A 17,871-nucleotide genomic window follows, 5' to 3' on the forward strand; every position below is an offset into this window, starting at 1 on the left:
AGGTCCTTACTAATTTCCTTGAGCATCCTTATAACTAATGTTTTGAACTCTGCATCTGATTGATTGCTTATCTCCACTTCAATTAGCTCTTTCTCTAGAGTTTTGATCTGTTTTGTCTTTTGGGCTGTTTTTTTGTTTCCTCATTTTGGCAGCCTCCCTGTGTTTGTTTCTATGTATTAGGTAGAACTGCTTTGATACTGTGTCTCAGAGTATGGCCTAATGTAGTAAGTATCCTGTAGGGCCCAGTAGCACAGCCTCCCCTATCACCCAAGCTGGGTGCTTGAGTTGCAACCTTCGTGTGAGACAAGTACCACCTCCTTTTATAGTTGAGCCTTGTTTGCTGTTGGCAGATGACTGGGAGAGATTTGCCTAGGCCAGTCAGTTGGAAGGATTGGCTGTGACCACTTACTACCAATCTCTGCCCTCCATGGAGGATCAGCTGTGCTGAATCAGGGCTGTAGTGCTCTGACATGGTCTATAGCTGCCCACTTGGTGTGCTGGCCCTTGTGTTTCCTGGGTGATACAGGCTAAGGTCAGACCCCACCTGTGTGGGGTTTTTCCCAGGGACACATTGCCTGAGCTCAGGTTATTCCTGGGAAGGTCAGCCCCAACTTGTGTTTTGTCTGGAGCCACCCTGCCTGAGCCATAAAGCAATCTGAGATGGCTGCTACTTGTGCTGGGCTTGAAGATTCCCAGGTGAAGCCAAACTGTGATTCTAGGCTGGCTGCTGCTATTGCTACCTCTGGGGCCCACTGAGGCCAGCTGTTGCTTGTTTGTTATAATTTAGGAATTTGTGAAGCATGAGCCAAGATCAGCCTTTCAGATGGAAAAGCAGCTTGGGTAGGCCTGTAAGTTGGGTGGGGCAGAGTCTCTGTGGATCTCCAAGGCAGGTCAAATAGTAGTAGTAGAGTCTCAGATATGGCACCAGCCTGCTGGCTCCTTGGCTCTGTGCAGGGAGGGCTCAGAAAATGGACAATGATCTCTGCTCGTCCTGATGCCAGACATTTCAGCCTCTCCCACCAATACCTCTCTCAGTATGCCACTGGTGCCCTTCGAGCTGCCACCCCCATGCTACAGCTCAGAGGAAGTGAGTCTGAGTAGGTGAGTCTGTGTGTGGGTTCTTTAAAAGGAACCACTTGGAGCTCCAGCAGTTTCTTTCCCTGACTCATTCCCCACTGGGTTTTGCAGCCAGAAGTTTTGGGGACTTATCTTCCTGGCACTGGTACTCTGAGATGGGGGTGCTGATACAGGGCTGGGACTCCTTGCGCCCAAGACATCCCTCCCAAATTTTTATCCACCACATGTGGGTATGGGATCAGCCCATTCCATGTCAGTGCCCCTCCTACCAGTCTGGATGGATGTGATTTCTTTGATTCTGTAGTTATCAGACTTCCATTCAACTCAATTTCTGATGGTTCTGAGTGATGGTGCTTCTGTACTTTAGTTGTAAGTTTGATGTGGTTGTGTGAAGAGGTGAGCCATGTCTTCCTGTGCTGCCATCTTGACCAGAAGTTGACCACATTTTCCAGTGAGCAAAATGGACAATTGAGCATGAAACAGTATTATTCTCACAGGAGAGTTTCAGATGCCAGCAATTTAATTTACAGCCATCCTTTACTTTTGGAAAATGACTCCAAACTGGTCAGCATTCCGTACTGTCCTAATATGGCACTCCCAACCTTCAGTTAAAATTATTACTAGACTCTGGCAAAGGGACAACATGACATTCTAATGTATGCTATAAATTCGACAAGTGATGGTGTACATTAAACAAATGTTTGTCAAATGAATGACTGCAATGACTTCATGCCAGGCCCTGTGAGATAGGCTACAACAAGCAAAATACAGGCCCTGCCCTCCAACTTGTCGCAGTCTAGTGAGGAAGACAGGTGTGTAAACAAATTATTACAGTGAGATTGCTGTCATAGAGAAAAGCAGACATATAATAAGACCTTTTTATTGCTAAAGTACAAGGGGCAAGGGGGCATGAGGCCCAGTCCACACAGAGACCAGGGTGTCAAGCTGAGGAGTTTGATCTTTATCAGGGAGGCAACACAAAGCCATGACAGAGTTTTAAGCTAAGGAGTGACATTATTGAGACTGCATTCTGGAAGAATCAGTTTGGCTGTGCAAGCAATAGCTTGGTTAAGGAAGATTGGGAGAATGTAGGCCAGATGGGAGGACAATTCATGTTCAGATGATAGATGGTGACTTTCTGAACCAAGGGAGTACTAGGAGGGCACAAGAAGGAAGGCACATGTAAGAGGTGTTTGGGAGGTACATGTGTTTGAGCTTAGTGACTGATCTGGTACAGGAGGTGAAGGGTAGCTGTGTGTCTAGGGGCTCCCCTGGTTTCTTGTTTCGGTAATAGGGTGCTTGGTGAAACATTGCCAAGAGAGGACACCCAAGTCGAAAAGTAGTTTGAAATGAGGAGAGAGAAGTAGGAATTGTGATTTGGACATGATGAAGTCAGGGAGCTGAGGGGCAGCTGGATAGTCATGACAGCAGAAAACAAAATCGGGGGCAGCAGAACTTGTCTGCTGCATGACCTTGAGAAAGTGCTTCAGCCTCTGTCAGCCTCAAAGTCTTCATCTGAACAACGAAGGAGCAGATTTGTATGGGAGTCTAGAGAGCATGGAAAGCACACCCCTGGGATGCCAGTGGACCCTACAAACAAGGTTTCCCTCACATGAGAGGGAGGGTCCCAGACCCACCAAATGCTCCTTACGCTGTGCCACACAAAAGAGTGTTTGGGGCCACTCTTTCATCAGAAAGGGTCCCAAATGCCTGTTCCCAGGCCATTGAAGCCAGACTGAAGACACACATCACTCAGGATGCCAAAGTATTTCTCACTCATCCCTAACACTGTCACTGGCTCCACCTGGCCCTCCGAACCCCAGACATTGCTTGCTGTCAGGTGCCATCTTTAACGAGCCCCTGAGAGGTGCTCTGGGAGCCCTCCCTCTCAGCAGCCACAGGCAACACTGCTGGCAAGAGGAGCAGGGGTGGGCTCTGGACGCCCTCTGTGAAGCTGGATCTTTCAGCAGCCACCTCCAGGCCTCACCGCCTCTAGAATACAGCAGACATCATTCATATTCTTCACTGATTTATTAAATATCAGAAGTCAGAAGACACTTTTATGTTTTAACAAATAGAGCTGAAACAATTGTATATCCATGAGCAAAAATAAAAGAACTAACCCATACCTTGTATCATATACAACTAACTCCCAAGGGATTATAAACCTAAGCATTAAATATAACACTGCAAAATTCTAAAAGAAAACAAAACAGAAAATATTTGCAACCTCGGGTTGGAAAAAAAAACTAAGGCAGGTCAAAAAAAGCACTAATCATTTTTTAAAATTTCATAAATTGGAATTTATCAAAATGTAAAACATCTCATCTTCCAAAGGTATGGTTAAGAATATAAAAGACAAGCCATAGATTAGGAGAAAATATTGCAAAAGACATAGCTGACAAAGGATTGGTATGCAAAGAGTATAAAGAACTCTCAGAACTCAATAAGAAAATGAACAACATGATTTAAAAATGGGCAAAATATGGTGAAAACACACTTCACAAAAGTTGATATATTGATGGCAAATGAGAGCATTAAAAGATGCTCAACACCAGCAGTCATTAGAGAAATGCAAATTTAAATCACAATATGATAGCTCTACATACCTACTTTAATGGCTAAACTAAAGAGAAAGAGGAAAGGAGAGGAGAGGGAAGGGAGGGGAAAGAAAAGAAAAAGAAAACTACCAATATTAAGTGCTGGTGGACACAAAGCAGCTGGAACTCTCATGTACTGAACGTGGGAACTCAAAAAATGGCACAGCCACTTTGGAACACAGTCTGTAAGTCACATGGTAAGCATACACTTATCATGTGATCTAGCAATTCTTCTAGGTATATAATTAATAAAAACACATGTTTACACAAAAACACATACAGGAATGTTTATAGTGGCTTTTATTCACAATAGTAAAAAGCTGAAAAGAATCTGTTCAACAAGTGAATGAACTTAAAACTTGTGACAGTTTTCCGCTTGCTTCCATACTGTTTATATCCATACTACTGAGCAATAAAGGGAACCACCTCTGGATGCCTGCAGCAAGATGATGAGTCTCAGATGCATTATGTTAAGTGAAAGAAACTGGACTCAAAGGGTCTGTTCCGGAGACTGTATTTATGAGGCACCCTGGAAAATGCAAAGTTACAGGACAGAACACAGATCAGTAGTTGCCGGTAGGGATAGGAGTAGGAGCTTGACTCAAGGGGACAAAGGAACTTTAAGACCAATAGAAATGACCTATATCCTGGTTGTGGTGGTGGTTACACACTGTATGTATTTATCTAAGTTCATAATACTATAAATAAAACAGGTGAATTTCACTGTGTATACTGTATATCTCAAAAAACCTGACTTTAGGGGAAAACTACACCAAAAAGCACTTTTATGGAATTTTCCTTTTTGTTTCTAAGATAATGTGTTTATGTACATTGGTCACCAAACTGACCATGTCATTTGAAAGTCAGAGTTTTATACACTTCTTTGTGCCCCGGGATGGACAGAGAATGGCAGTCTAAGAGACAAACTCCAAACAAGCCTCCACATAGCTCATTTTTCTCAGCTTGTGCTTCCATTTTATGAAACCTCAGATAAGTGTGTGCACCTGTGTACCTATGCGCACACACACGCACACACACACGAATTTAGACCCAACGACCACGAGCTGTCTTCACACCCCTCTTGCACACTGCTGCTGGAAATGTAAATGGTACAGGCATTGTGGAGGGCAATTTATATTAAAAGCGCTAAACTGGCTCAAACACATCAACCCTGAAATTTTATCCTGGAGAATCAGACAAGTGTACAGAAAATAATAGCAAAAATGGTAACTTACAAGGGCAATACTTCATAAGGGAATCAAAATGCCTGAAAGCACAGACTCAAGATAAACCAGCTGGTCTGAATGCAACTCTACCACTTCCTTACTAGCTGTGCAACCTTGAGGGAAGTTACTAAACCTCTCTGTGCCACAGTTTTGTTATCCATGAAATGGGGGTAGTAATAGTACCTATGGGTTAGGGTGGTTAGAGGATTAAGACAGATGACATATGTAAAGCAATCAGCCCAGGTCCTGGCCCATGGTAAGCCTTCTAAAATATTAGCTATCATTATGAGCTGAATTGTATGCCTCAAAATTCAAATATTGAAGTCCCAACCCCCATTACCTCAGAACGTGACTATCTGGAGACAGGGTCTTTAAAGGAGTAGGTAAATCAAAATGAAGTCACTAGGGTGGGCTCTAATCCAATATAACTGGGGTTCTTATAAGGGAAATCTGGACACAGACAAGAAGGAAAGCCACATGAGGACCCAGGAAGAAGGCAGCCACCTACAAGCCAAAGAGAGAGGCCTCGGAAGAAACCAACCCTGCTGATACCTTCGTCTCAGACTTCTAGCCTTCGGAAATGTGAGGAAATAAATTCCTGTTGTTTAAGCCATCCAGTCTGTGGTACTTTATTACCACAGCCTAACAAACAAATGCAGCTGTTAAATCTCCAAACAGGGAAACTGGTCAAATACATTTGTACAGTCACGCAATGATATGTGAGGCAGCCATTAAAAACAACACTGTTGCTCTAGCCAGTGTAACTCGGTTGGTTGGAACATCTTCCTGTAAACTGAAAGGTGTCAGGTTTGACTCCTGGTCAGGGCACATGCCTGGGTTGCAGGTTCAGTCCCTGGTCTGGGCACAGGGAAGAGGCAACTGGTCAATGTTTCTCTCTCTCTCCCTTCCTTTTCCTCTCTCTAAAATCAAGAAGCATGTCCTCGGGTGAGATTTAAAAAAAACATTCTTAGTATGTTTTGCTGATCTACCATAAAACATTATGAAAGTGAAAAGAACAGACCACAAAATCATATGTATAAAATAACACTTTTTTTATACATATGTATGTATAAGTAAATGAAATGTGGACAGCATGTTTAACTTTGAGGGGGAGAGTCATGTAGCATTCCTTTTCTTTTTGCTTATTTGCATCTCTCAATCAATTTTCTACCATGAAAAAAGATTGCTCACACATTAAAAAAAAAAAAAAAGAAGAAAGAAAGGGAAAGAAATGTAGGTGCTTTTGGAGCCAGTCACCAAGGAGGGTCAAAGCTGATTCTCTCAACAGGGATCCCCAGACGTGGGCTGGAGGAAGACAAGGCTCCAGAGTCGGTGTGACCCTGCTGGACCTCTGTGCAGAAGGGTGTGGGGCAGTTCATCCTCATTTGAAAAATACCAAATCAATCAGTTTAGGAGAGTTCATTCTGACCAAAGATTCAAGTACAGATTCAAAATAGAGCTATTTCTTATTTTGTCTTTCACTGCCACCAGCCTCTCCCTCCTCACGTCCTGTCTTTCTGGAAAGCCCACAGGTTGTAAACACAATGTGCCAGGCTCCAGGGGCCAGGAACTGCCTTCAAGACATTTAGATTTGCCCCTAGGATTAATGACTTCAAGAAGCATTTGCCAGGAACTCTTCAAAGCTAGAAACAGAAGCCCTGAAGCATTAAATATAAATAAATACTTAGTCGATTGGTTTCTTCCTTGCTTTTCAAAGGGCAATTTACTTCCTGGATTATCATTACAGTAGTCTGCTCTCCGGAAACCAGGATTATTCAAGTGCCACAGCACAAGACTGGGGCAAAAGAAAAAAAATCTAAAGATGCCTTGTTATATAGCTCCACTTCCTCGTACTTAGCCTGCATCTGGAAGGGCAGAAGCAAAAGCCGTATTGTTGTGTGTGCCCCCTCCTACGGCACGTTGTTTTCGACTGCAGACCTGTATTTTTCTCCCTTTGAGGTATATTAATTCCATTTGAGAAAAAAAGAAGCCCAGCTTCTCTGTTAACAAGAAATCAACTGTCCCTGTGGTGGGGTTTTAATTCAAATATTTAATGAGCTTCTAGAATGTGCCAGAAACTGTGTGGAGGCTAGTGGAGGGGGGATAGCAAGGTAAGTTAAGACTGGTGCCCATTGTCAAAAACTTTTCAATCCATTGTGCAAACATGAACACTATGAGGCAGAGGAAATAGTTGTCAAAACAGCACGGAGCCCCTGGGCTGTGACCTGTGGACTTGGCTGGCAGAGTTTGTGTGTGTAAGCCTGGAGATCTGCTCAGAGGAGAGGGCCCACAGTCCTCGGTTCTCAAAGGGTGGTGGGACTCACGAGGTGAGCGACTACATGAATAATGGGTAGAAGATGCATTCTGACACATCCCTTGCCTCTTACAGCATCTTGGTGGTAAAGTGAAGAATCACAAGGCAGGAGCATGGGGTGGGGAGTGTGGCTGTTTTATTCCATCCCATAGGAAGAGTTCTTGCACATTCTGGTATTTGTCTCTCATATTATCACCTCCCCACAGGCTGTCTCAGAGCTGGCAACATTAGGCCTTGCCCTCTGGTGTTAGTGTTAAAAGGCTTTGGGGAAGTTTTTCAAACGTATTCTAGACCCCCCCAGGCAACCTCACTGTTGCCGTGAGAGGCTAAGACCCTGAGACCCTGAGACCGGGAGAGTCTGCAGACCCAGGCAGAGAACTTTGCATTTGATTGAATTCTGTTCAGTACAGTTGGAGTGTGTCCTTGCCATTATGCGCCATGCTCTAAAGCACAAAAGTGTGTTATGAAACTTAGAGACCTATGGGGTCATCCCCTGACCCAGAATTCTACATTCCCTCTTACCCTGCTCTACCTTTCCCCCATTTTCCACAGTACTTATCTCTTTCTGGCATACTATGTAATTTTCTTATTTATTATGTAATTGTTGTCTGTCTTCCCCTGCTAGCTTATCACCTCCATGAAGGAAAGAGTCTTGGTTGGTTTATTCACTCATGGATCCCAAGTGTCTGCAATAGTATCTGGCATATACTAGGTACTCAATATATAAATGATAGATATAAGACATATATGTTATATATGGTGATCTAGGGAACACAGACATGGAATTCTGCCCACCAATAGTCCTAGCTCTCCCTTTTAGCAAAATTGAAAAGTGTGCCTTCTATATTTTCACTCAAATTGCTAATTAAGGTGTTAGAAACAATAGGGCTACAGGTGCACTGACATGTGTGCTCCAAGAAGAATGCACAAGGATATGCATGGTCACCAGGTTGGCCACAGCAGAAGATTACGTGCACCTGTCAATCAACAGCGGTCTGATACATTCACGTAATAGACTATTTTGCAGTCACTCTTTAAAAGAAGTGAGGCAGATCTGTAGGTAATTATACAACCTGATCACCAAGATGTGTCATTGGATTAAAAAATGGATTTCCCATAAAAAAGAACAAAATCTTATATTTATGACAGCATGGATGGGCCTAGAGGATATTATGCTAAGTGAAATAAACCAGTCAGAGAAAGACAAGTACCATATGATTTCACTTATATGTGGAATCTAAACAATATAAATGAACACACAAAATAGAAACAGAGTCATAAATACAGAGAACAGACTGATGATAGCCAGACGGGAGGAGGTGTTGGGGCTGGGAGGAAAAGGTAAAGGGATTAAGAAGTAGATTGGTAGTTAGAAAATAGTCATGGGGTGTAAAGTACAGCATAGGAAACAGAGTCAATAACATTGTAATAACTGTGTATGGTGCCAGATGGACACTGTAAATATCAGAGGGAATACTATATAAAGTATATGATTGTCTAACCACTATGCTGTATACCTGAAGCTAGTACAAAATAATATTGAAAAAATAATCATATATATATTATATATGATATATCTTACACACACACGCATATGTATATATCATTAAATCCTGCCTTTTGCAACCACATGGATGGACCTTGAGGGCATTATGTGAAGTAAAATAAGTCAGACAGATTAAAACAAATACAGGATGATCTCACTTATCTGTGGAATCTAAAAGAGTAGGACTCACAGAAACACAGTAAACTGCTGGTACCAGGGGCTGGGGGAGGGAGAGTGGAGGAAACAGGAAGGAGCCGATCAAAGGATGCAAACATCCAGTCACCAGACGAGTAAGTTCTGGGACCTAACATACGGCAAGGCGACTGCAGTTAACAATACTGTATCATATGCTTTAAAGTTGTTAAGGGAGCAGACCTTAAATGTCCTCAAAACAAAGTAAAAGAACAGGTAATTATGGAAACTGAAGGAGGTGTTAACAACCTTACTGTGGTGACCATTTCACAACACACACATGTATCAAGTCATTATGTCGTACACCTTAAACTTACACAAGGTTACATGTCAGTTATATCTTAATAGAGCAGGAATGAAAATGGTAAGTACATAACAATATTTATTATGCTTCCATTTTCTTTTTAATTCTGAAGGAATTTTTGTCAGCCTTCCCCCTGTTTTTAGTTTTGCTTTGGTTTCTTTGCTTTAGTTTTTGTGATGGCAACAATATTTATATAATGGGTTTATTTAGGGATAATTGAACAAACAAACATTAATTAAACACCATAATAAGCCAAGGAGGTGCTAGAACTTTTCAATACACTATTTCCTTTAATCCTCGGGCATAGTTGTCACTATTCCTATTTCACAGCTGAAGTAGTTGTGACTTGGAGACTTGCCCAGGATCACACAACTCCTGGTTTCTACCAGAACTTACCCTCCATCCCAGCCCCTCTTGTGACAGGCGGAGTTTGCCCCTGCACTTCTCCATGTCTCTGCTGGTACACAGACCATGCCAAGGGCCACTGCACTGTGCACTGGAGCACCATGACTTCTAGGTGTTCTGGCTTCCCAGCTTTGAGGCGCCTGGTCAGCTCATCCTTTCTCCCCTGCAGAGGTGTGGAATGACAAGGTATTGTCACAGCTTTGTCGGAGAGCTGGAGTCTGTCTGTCACCTGCCCAGGAAATAGAGCCTCACAGGCATGAACATCTGTCTGCTCAGGTGACAAAACTGCCACCAGCCTTGAGATGACATGCAGGAGACCTGGTGCCAGCGGTCTCACTAACCTCCCACCAGCAGTTGGATTTCCTCTCATACTGCAGTCTTGTAGGGAGGAGACATGCCTTGTTCCATCAGGGCAGCCCCAATATCAAGGCAAGCTCTGTTATGTCTAAGGCAGAAGGCTGGAATTAAGTTAATTTTATCATTTTAAGTGATTCAACTGTTTTAATAAAAAAAGGAGACCTTGGGCTGGTGGCGTCACAGATAAGGAATGTGGACAGCGACAGCAGATGGGTGACCTTGTTCTGCTTATTAACTCCTTTCCTTCCTCTGTGCCCCTCAACACCCCCTCCCTTGATTTCATTTTCAAGTCCAAGGTTTTAACACCAGCAGGGGAAAGAATAATTAGCACAGCCAAGCCTTGGGAAAATGCTGCTTCAGGGCAATCCACATGTGCTCTGCTGATCACTGGCCTTCAAGCAGGGCCCGGCTGAACGCCCTCCGGCGCCAGGCTGGGCGGTGCCCACTCCAGGGTGGAGGAACAGGCCATCTCTTGGTCCAGGCTTGCTGTCTCTGCTAAAGCACTCCAGGCTGTGTGAACCCAGGTGGCTCAGGAAGTGCTGCTAGTCTCAGCCTACACTAATCCAATCCCATTCAACAAACATTTACTGAGTGTCTGTTAAGTACCAAAATCTGTGCTAGGAGCTGGGGATGAGAATTTGACTGAGACCTGTCCCCACCACCCACCAAAGAAACAACCTGTGAATGTTTGGGTTGACAGAGCCCAATGGGAAACCTGCTAAGGGACCAGAAGGAAATTATTGGAACAAATCAAGAATAAGAAATGAACCCAAGAAGCCAAACTGGAGGGACCACTTGCCCCTGGGAAGCCCAGGGTTTGTTCGCTCAGATAATAGGGAAAGAGCTATACCGGGTGAGAACTTGGGAGTCTTGCAGAGTTTAAGCTCTATATTGGAAATATTCTATCTCCCTATCCCCTTAGGGACATCTGTATTTCTCATCTGGTAGGTACTAATTTGTGGTTTGGAAACATATTTTCCTGAGATAAATGTCATGTGACTGTGCATATGTATATACGTGTGTGCATTCACGTGTGTACTGTTAATATGCTTGAAAACATACTATCTCTAGCCCATTCTGTCTCTGACTTACACTCCAAAAAGATTATTCACCTCATACTTCCATTAATTCTAGCCATTGAATTGGAAACCCACTGAGTAAAGTTTTGAGGGTTTTGTATCTGACATTTTAAAAACATGAGACGACTTCAGTGGCTTATATGTGAGGAGATTATGATGTACTCTAAGTGTATTTTTCTAAAAATGATTATATCCCACAGGTAAATGTAATAATTTTTCAAGTTGTCATTGGGGTAAATCCCTGCAACTGTGCAAATAATGGAATTTTATGTATTTGGCATTATTAATTTACAACCTATTACACATAGTATCTGCACAAAAACTTTGTTTTAGTTACATTGTGCCTTGTAACACAGAGAATCTAAAATAGAGTGTGCTGAACATTCCCCTGTTAACTCAGGGCAGTATTAATTACATAATATTGCACTTCAAGCTGTGTAACATGATGTCTCCACATGCTATTAAAGTGCATCGAACAGCTTTTCTTTGCACTGACACTGAATTTATTATGTTTAATTTTATGCTCATATTTTTTATATTTTTTTCTTCTTTTGCTCAATGCTAGGTTGTAACTTTTAAAAATTGCCTTTAGAATTCTAATTTATAGCACCTATTTTGCTGCTGATATTAATAATAACAATAATTCTAATATTAACAGCTATTTAATTGGCAGTTACCACGCACCTGGCACTATGCTAATTGCTTCAGGAATATTTTTTTCATTTAGTCCTTGTAACCCCTGAGAAGCAGGTACTGTTATTATCCTCCATTTACAGGCGAGGGTTTGGAGTTTTAGAGAGAACTGACTGGCCCTTCTTCATACAGCGGGAGGTGAGAGGAGAAGCCGTGTGTCCACAGTCAGAGCTCATGCTGCTAACCACTCTGCTGTACTGGCTCTTGCTCTGGCCTGGTCCACTAGGCCATCAAAATCAGTTAAAAAGCTCTGTGAAAGGCGAGTTCCTAGGCTCCAAGTGAGAATCTATGAAGCTCTCCAATTTATAAAGTCCCTGAGCTTTAGCTGATGTTTTTTCTTCTCTGACTTCTTTGTCTTCAAGCATAGTTCCAATAGCTAAGACGGCTAGAAAAGGGAAGCTGGTTAATAAAGTCATTTTTGTTTCTGTAATAATACCTTGCTTTTCTACAGCACCTATTCTAGAATTTGTTCAGAAATCTACATATTAAGTGCCTTATTTATCTTTACTACATGTCTGTGATAAGCTCTTATTAGTAGGCATTATTATCACAGTTTTGTAAAGCTTTAAATGAAGTTAGAGAGACTAAATGCCAATAAGAATGCACATGGTGCTCGTGCCGACCCCAGCATCTCCTGACCCATCGTCCTCTCCCACACTTGGCCCGCACAAGCCTGAGGTCTGCTCAGATACCATTAGACAAATATTTGCTCTCCTTTTCTGTTCATTTTCACTTTTTTCCCATTGCTTCCACATGGCCTGTTGACAACGTGTAAGGCCCCCTGCCAGGTACCAAAGGCAGGGTTCCTCCCTTCCACTCCATGAAAGCAGCTGCAGTAGAGCCAGAGGGGGTGCATGCAGACTTGGTGCATGCGCTGAATGTGTGTGTGTGTGTGTCTGTGTGTAATCTTTGCCTTTTCAGCAAATGACTGTTCTATTCTTCCAGTTTCTCAGACCAAGCCCTTGAAGTCATTTCCGACTCCTCTCTTTCTCTCATAAGCCACATCTATTCCATCAGAAAAGTCTGTCAATCCTACCCTTTAAAATATATCCAGAATCTAAGGCTTTCTTATCACGTCCAAGGTCACCACCTGGTCCAAGCTATCATCATCCCCCGTGTTATGGCAGTGGCCTCCCAGGTGGCTCCCCGCTCCCACTCACGCCCACCTCCTGAGCATTCTCCAATAGTCAGAGCAGCACTCTTAAAAGTTAAGGCAGACCACGTTACTCCTCTGCTCCAAACCTTCCCATGGCCCCAGTTCATGTGGAACAAAAGACAAAGGCCTTCTGAGTACCCACCCCTCCCTTACCCTCACGTTTTTGGGTTTTTTCTTTTTCTTTCTTTCTTTTTTTAATACCAAACTTCTTACCTGAAAATGAACACTGGAAACTGTAAAGAGCTGCCCAGAGGCCCTCAGAGGCCTTGGCACTGCTGGGCTCTCCTCTGACACCCAGCAAGGCGGCCCGACTGGCCCCCACCCTGGGCATTGGAGGGCTCCCTCCCTCGAGCTGGTGTGCTTGCCCAGCCGTTGCCCCCACTCCCCCTTGGCCCACAGCAAACACTGATGGCTACAGTAAGGGCACACTTTTTCTATTTGCTATAGGTGGCAGAATGCCCAGGGTCAGCCCAGCACTGGCATTTTGGGGAGAAATTCTGGACTGGAGAGACACATAGAGAAAAGGGGAGCATGGAAATCCCTATGAGCTTTAACAGTTATCCTTTGAAGCAAGCTGGAAACAGGGGTAGTTAATAGGAGGGCTTGAGGGCTGGCTTGGGCATAAATGGAGCCAATTCAGAGAAACAGGGCCAGGCATCTCGCTGGGGGCTCCTTCGTAGAACAGCCCCCACCAGGGGTCAACATCTGGGTGCCCAGGCAGCTTTCTGCCTGCCAAGGCCAAGTTCCTTCTCCTGCCTCAACAGTTTCAGTGTCCAGGGTTAGGAAGGGGTTGGTTAGCCAGCAGACCAGGTGTTCTCCAGTTTTATAAATTGGCTATGTCTGCAGCGCCTGGCATACTGTAGGAGCTCTATCCATGCCTGCTTGTGGAAGGAGTGAAGTAAAGCTGGTTCTGCTTCCTGCCTCCCTGATCTCACCCCCTTTCCTTTTGATTAGGAGCACGGGGCCCCACACCCTCTGTGTTCTCAAGGCCCATTCCTCTGGCTGTGCAAACTGACAATTTCCCTTTCTTTCCTTCCTGTCCTTTTGGAGGGACAAAGAGGCTTGCTCCCCGAAACACTGTCTCCTGGAGTCAGGAGAATTCCTGGAATGGGCAGGGACCCCGGCTGAAAGAGAAAGGAGGACTCTAGGTGAAGGCAGAGGGAGCAGGAGCAGATCAAAGAGAGCCTGGACAGGGTCAGGAGTGGGGAGTGCTGGCAGGGAGACAAATGAGGCTCCCTGAGAGGTCAGCCCAGGGACAGGCGTGCCTACACTCAGGAGCACCACTGATCATTGCGAGGAGACAATAGATGGAAAAGATAAGGGAAGGTGTAAATTAATGGAGAAAAGGAGCACCAGAGATAAGCATGTCTCCCTGTAATTAAAAACGTACAGCCTTGCCATCTCCAAGGTTGATGGCGTCCCAGACTGTCCTGTGCCTGAGCTGGGGTGGGAGCTTAGGCCCAGTAGGCGCAGAAATTGGGCTAGTTAATGATTAACTCCCAGCTGAAGGTTTAAAAGCTGACTCATCTTCGTCCCAGTCCCTGGCAGGAGGAGTGCAGAGCCAAAGTTACAAGAGACGAGGTGAGTGACCTGCCCAACTCAGAAAGAGCGAGTGGAAACCTCGGGCTCTTATTTTTATTTGGTCACTGATGATGTTAGCAGTGGTGCTTGTCTTTCGCTTTGGTTCTAAAATTCTAAGCTCTGTCTCAAATACTGATTGTTTTTGAACTTGCTCTTACCAGTCACACAACCAAAAAGGGTGCTTGATGAAGCTTCTGGCAAGATTTATCTGCCGACGGTCAGAGCTAATTAAATAGTAAAATGGGAGAAACAATACATTCTGGAGCCAGGCTGGCTGGGGTCATGTCCTGCCCTGTCCACTTGCTACCTGTGTGACTTAGGACATGACACTTGACCTTTCATAGGGTGTGTGTGTACCTGGCCATAGTAAGTACTCAATAAATGTTAGCTATTATTATCACTGTCATCATTTTAATTATTAATATCTCTCCCTCACAACCTGAGAGCAATGCTCTGAAATAAATGCGGACCTCTTTTCAAAAATCCCATTTCATATCTGAGCACTTTGGAGCACTCCCAACCCCCTCAGCACAGATGTGTGGTATCAGGACAGCCACGTCAGAGGACAATACAAAGAAACCAATATCTCACAAGTAAATTGTGAGGGCTGGAGGAGGCGATTACAGGCTCCCGTGCATCCCGTCTATTAATTCCTGCACCCTGCTACCTCAGCCCACACATTCAATCCTTCTCAAACCCTGTCTAGTCCACCTCCAAACAAACCCTGTCTCCTCTTACTTCTCGCCATCTCCCTGCTGCTCCCCTGCAGTCAAAGCCACCACCATCCCCCACCTGGCTACTGCAACAGCCCCCTGACCACCCCCCATACTGTCACTCCTACCGGCACCCCCAATCTGTTTTACACACAGTATATACAGCGATGTTTAAAAGTTATTACTACAGAAACTATAAAACTCTTCTGCTTAAAATGCCTCCCTTCCCTCCAGCCACCAATGGCTTTCCATTGCACTTCAGATGAAATGTCAAGTTCTTGGCTGGCTTAAAAAACCCTGTAAGACTGGCCCAGGCCCATCTCTGCAATCTCCTCAGGAGCCACACTCCTCCTAGTCTACAGCACTCCAGCTTTGCTGGCCCCTTTCAGCTCTTCAAACCCTTTGGCCTCTTCAAAGGACCGATTCCTTTTCAAGTCTTAGTGTCAATGGCATTTCTTCAGAAAAGCCTTTCTGGCCACCCACAAACTACCCCCTTTTACTCTCTTTCACAGCATTATATTCATTTTCTCCATTGTGTTTATTTCAGAAGTTAGATATTTATTTGTTAACTTTTTTTTTTTTTGGTCTCTGTTACCATGCTGCACCCAATGTGAAGACAGAAGCCTTGCACAAATGACAAAGTACTAGAGAATAAGAATAATTTGATCTCCAGTATTTTGAAATCCTGGACTCAGGGGAGGGTCGGGGAGGGAGGGAGGAGATGAAGAGAAGGTAGAGAGTGAGAAATACAATTTCAAAAATTTGATTCCAAGATGGCAGAGGAAAGACATTTCTATTCTCTTATTTTCTCAAAATAATTTTTTTAAAAATTCTGAAACAATGGAAACCAAAAACTAACACAAAATTCAAATTTAGTGAAACTAAAAGATTTTTAACCTCAAACAAAAATATAGAAAGAGCAAAAGTTGATAAGGAAATGGCAAGTGACTCAGCACGAAGGAGGAAGGTCAAACCCAAGTACGCTGCAGGATATGGTGTAGGAGATGTGCAGCAATCCCATTAATTTTCTAAAACCCCGTAAATGCTTGAGCACTAATGCAGCAGTTAATGCAGAAGACAAGGCTAACAGAGTGGTGCTGAACACAGAGGGATTTTCTGGAAGTCTGTATAAGAAGCAGGCAATGCCCTACCTTGACGCTACAGTCAGGCAAATACTCCTCACCATGACCATTCCTCTACCCCATACTTCCCTGTGATGAAACAAGAAAGGTGTTCTTTGGAGAAGTCAAACTAAAGAGGCTCTATCTAGGAAGTTCCACTTTCCCATACAAGGTCTAAGGAATTCCAGAATTATACTAAAAAATACAGTGGAAGTGTTATGAGCAGAATTATATCTCCTCAATATTCATGTGTTGCAGTCCCAACTGCAGTATTTCAGAATGTAGTTATGTTTAGAGATGAGATCTTTACAGAGGTGATTAAATGAGGTAATTAAGTTAGAGACCTTAATTTAATCCAATATGACTGGCGTACTTATAAGAGGAAGAGACCCCAGGGATGCACATGCACTGAGGGAGGGAGTAGGGAAGGGAGAGAGGTAGTGGGGAAAGAGAGAGAGAAAAAGGAAGAAAGAAAGAAAATTGGTGAATCAAGTGGACCCACATTATTTAGAAATATAAATATAGAAGATAAGCTTCCAGTTTGATCACAATTGAATAATAAGTTTTGTACTTACTCTATAACCTTAAGCAACTATAAAACTAAACTAGATATATGAAGCAACTCTTTTAGGCATTGCAAAAATAGCACAAAGTTGTGGCCCTTGAAGAAGGAAAATACACAAAATGAGCCCCACATTCATCCCAGTTTTCTACTTGGAATACCTTCCAAACCAAAGGAAAGGGAAGTAGAACCAAATAGAAAATGATAATCCTTTCTGGGTGAAGAAAACAAACTGGCATACAGGGCTGCTGACACAACTAGAATTTGAATGGAAGTATAGCAGAGATAACTGTGCAGAGAGGAATTGACATAAACCTGCAAAGGGATCTCATTGAGTCTTCACCTAAATACTAAGTCATACATGCACAGAGTGAGATTCTGCAACATACGGCAGATTGTGGAGGGGGGGTGGTGCATGTGTGAAGTGATCAGAGAGATTCTAGAGATTAGACAATGCTGAGAAAATTGGAGTTCTTTTTTTTATTGAGTTTATTGGGGTGACATTGGTTAACAAAATTACATAGGTTTCAGTTGGGAGAACTGGAGTTCTACCCAGCCAGAGAGATGTTATTGAATATCCCAAGAATTCAGTTGAGACCTCAGAAAGCCCACACAGCTGGAAAAATGGCTACTCTAGCCTAAGAGTAGAGGCTTGGCTTAGAACTACCCTAACAAAAATTTAAACTAAGACTTAATATGATCCAACTAATCCACAAAGAAATAACTGCTTTCCAGAACAAAATTCAATAGCTGATTTTAAAATAAAATAAATATAGACTATCATAAATAGAGTCCATAGGGTTCTGTAAATCATCAAAAACTAGTTCATATGTAAAAAAGCATGAAAGTGTGACACATACCCTGGGGATGGGGAGGAATGTCTGTAGAAACAGATTAAGAGATGACAAATGTTGGAATTAGCAGGCAAACACTTTAAAACAGCTA

The 17,871-nt window shown here is 43.3% G+C and overlaps 1 pseudogene; it reads left to right on the forward strand.

Annotated features, from left to right (window-relative positions):
- Positions 1-975: 975 nt before the first annotated feature.
- The window catches only part of LOC114505998, a 70,377-nt pseudogene continuing 53,481 nt past the window's right edge, over positions 976-17,871 (forward strand).

This window comes from Phyllostomus discolor, chromosome 9 (assembly GCF_004126475.2).
Source record: "Phyllostomus discolor isolate MPI-MPIP mPhyDis1 chromosome 9, mPhyDis1.pri.v3, whole genome shotgun sequence".
NCBI lineage: Eukaryota > Metazoa > Chordata > Mammalia > Chiroptera > Phyllostomidae > Phyllostomus > Phyllostomus discolor.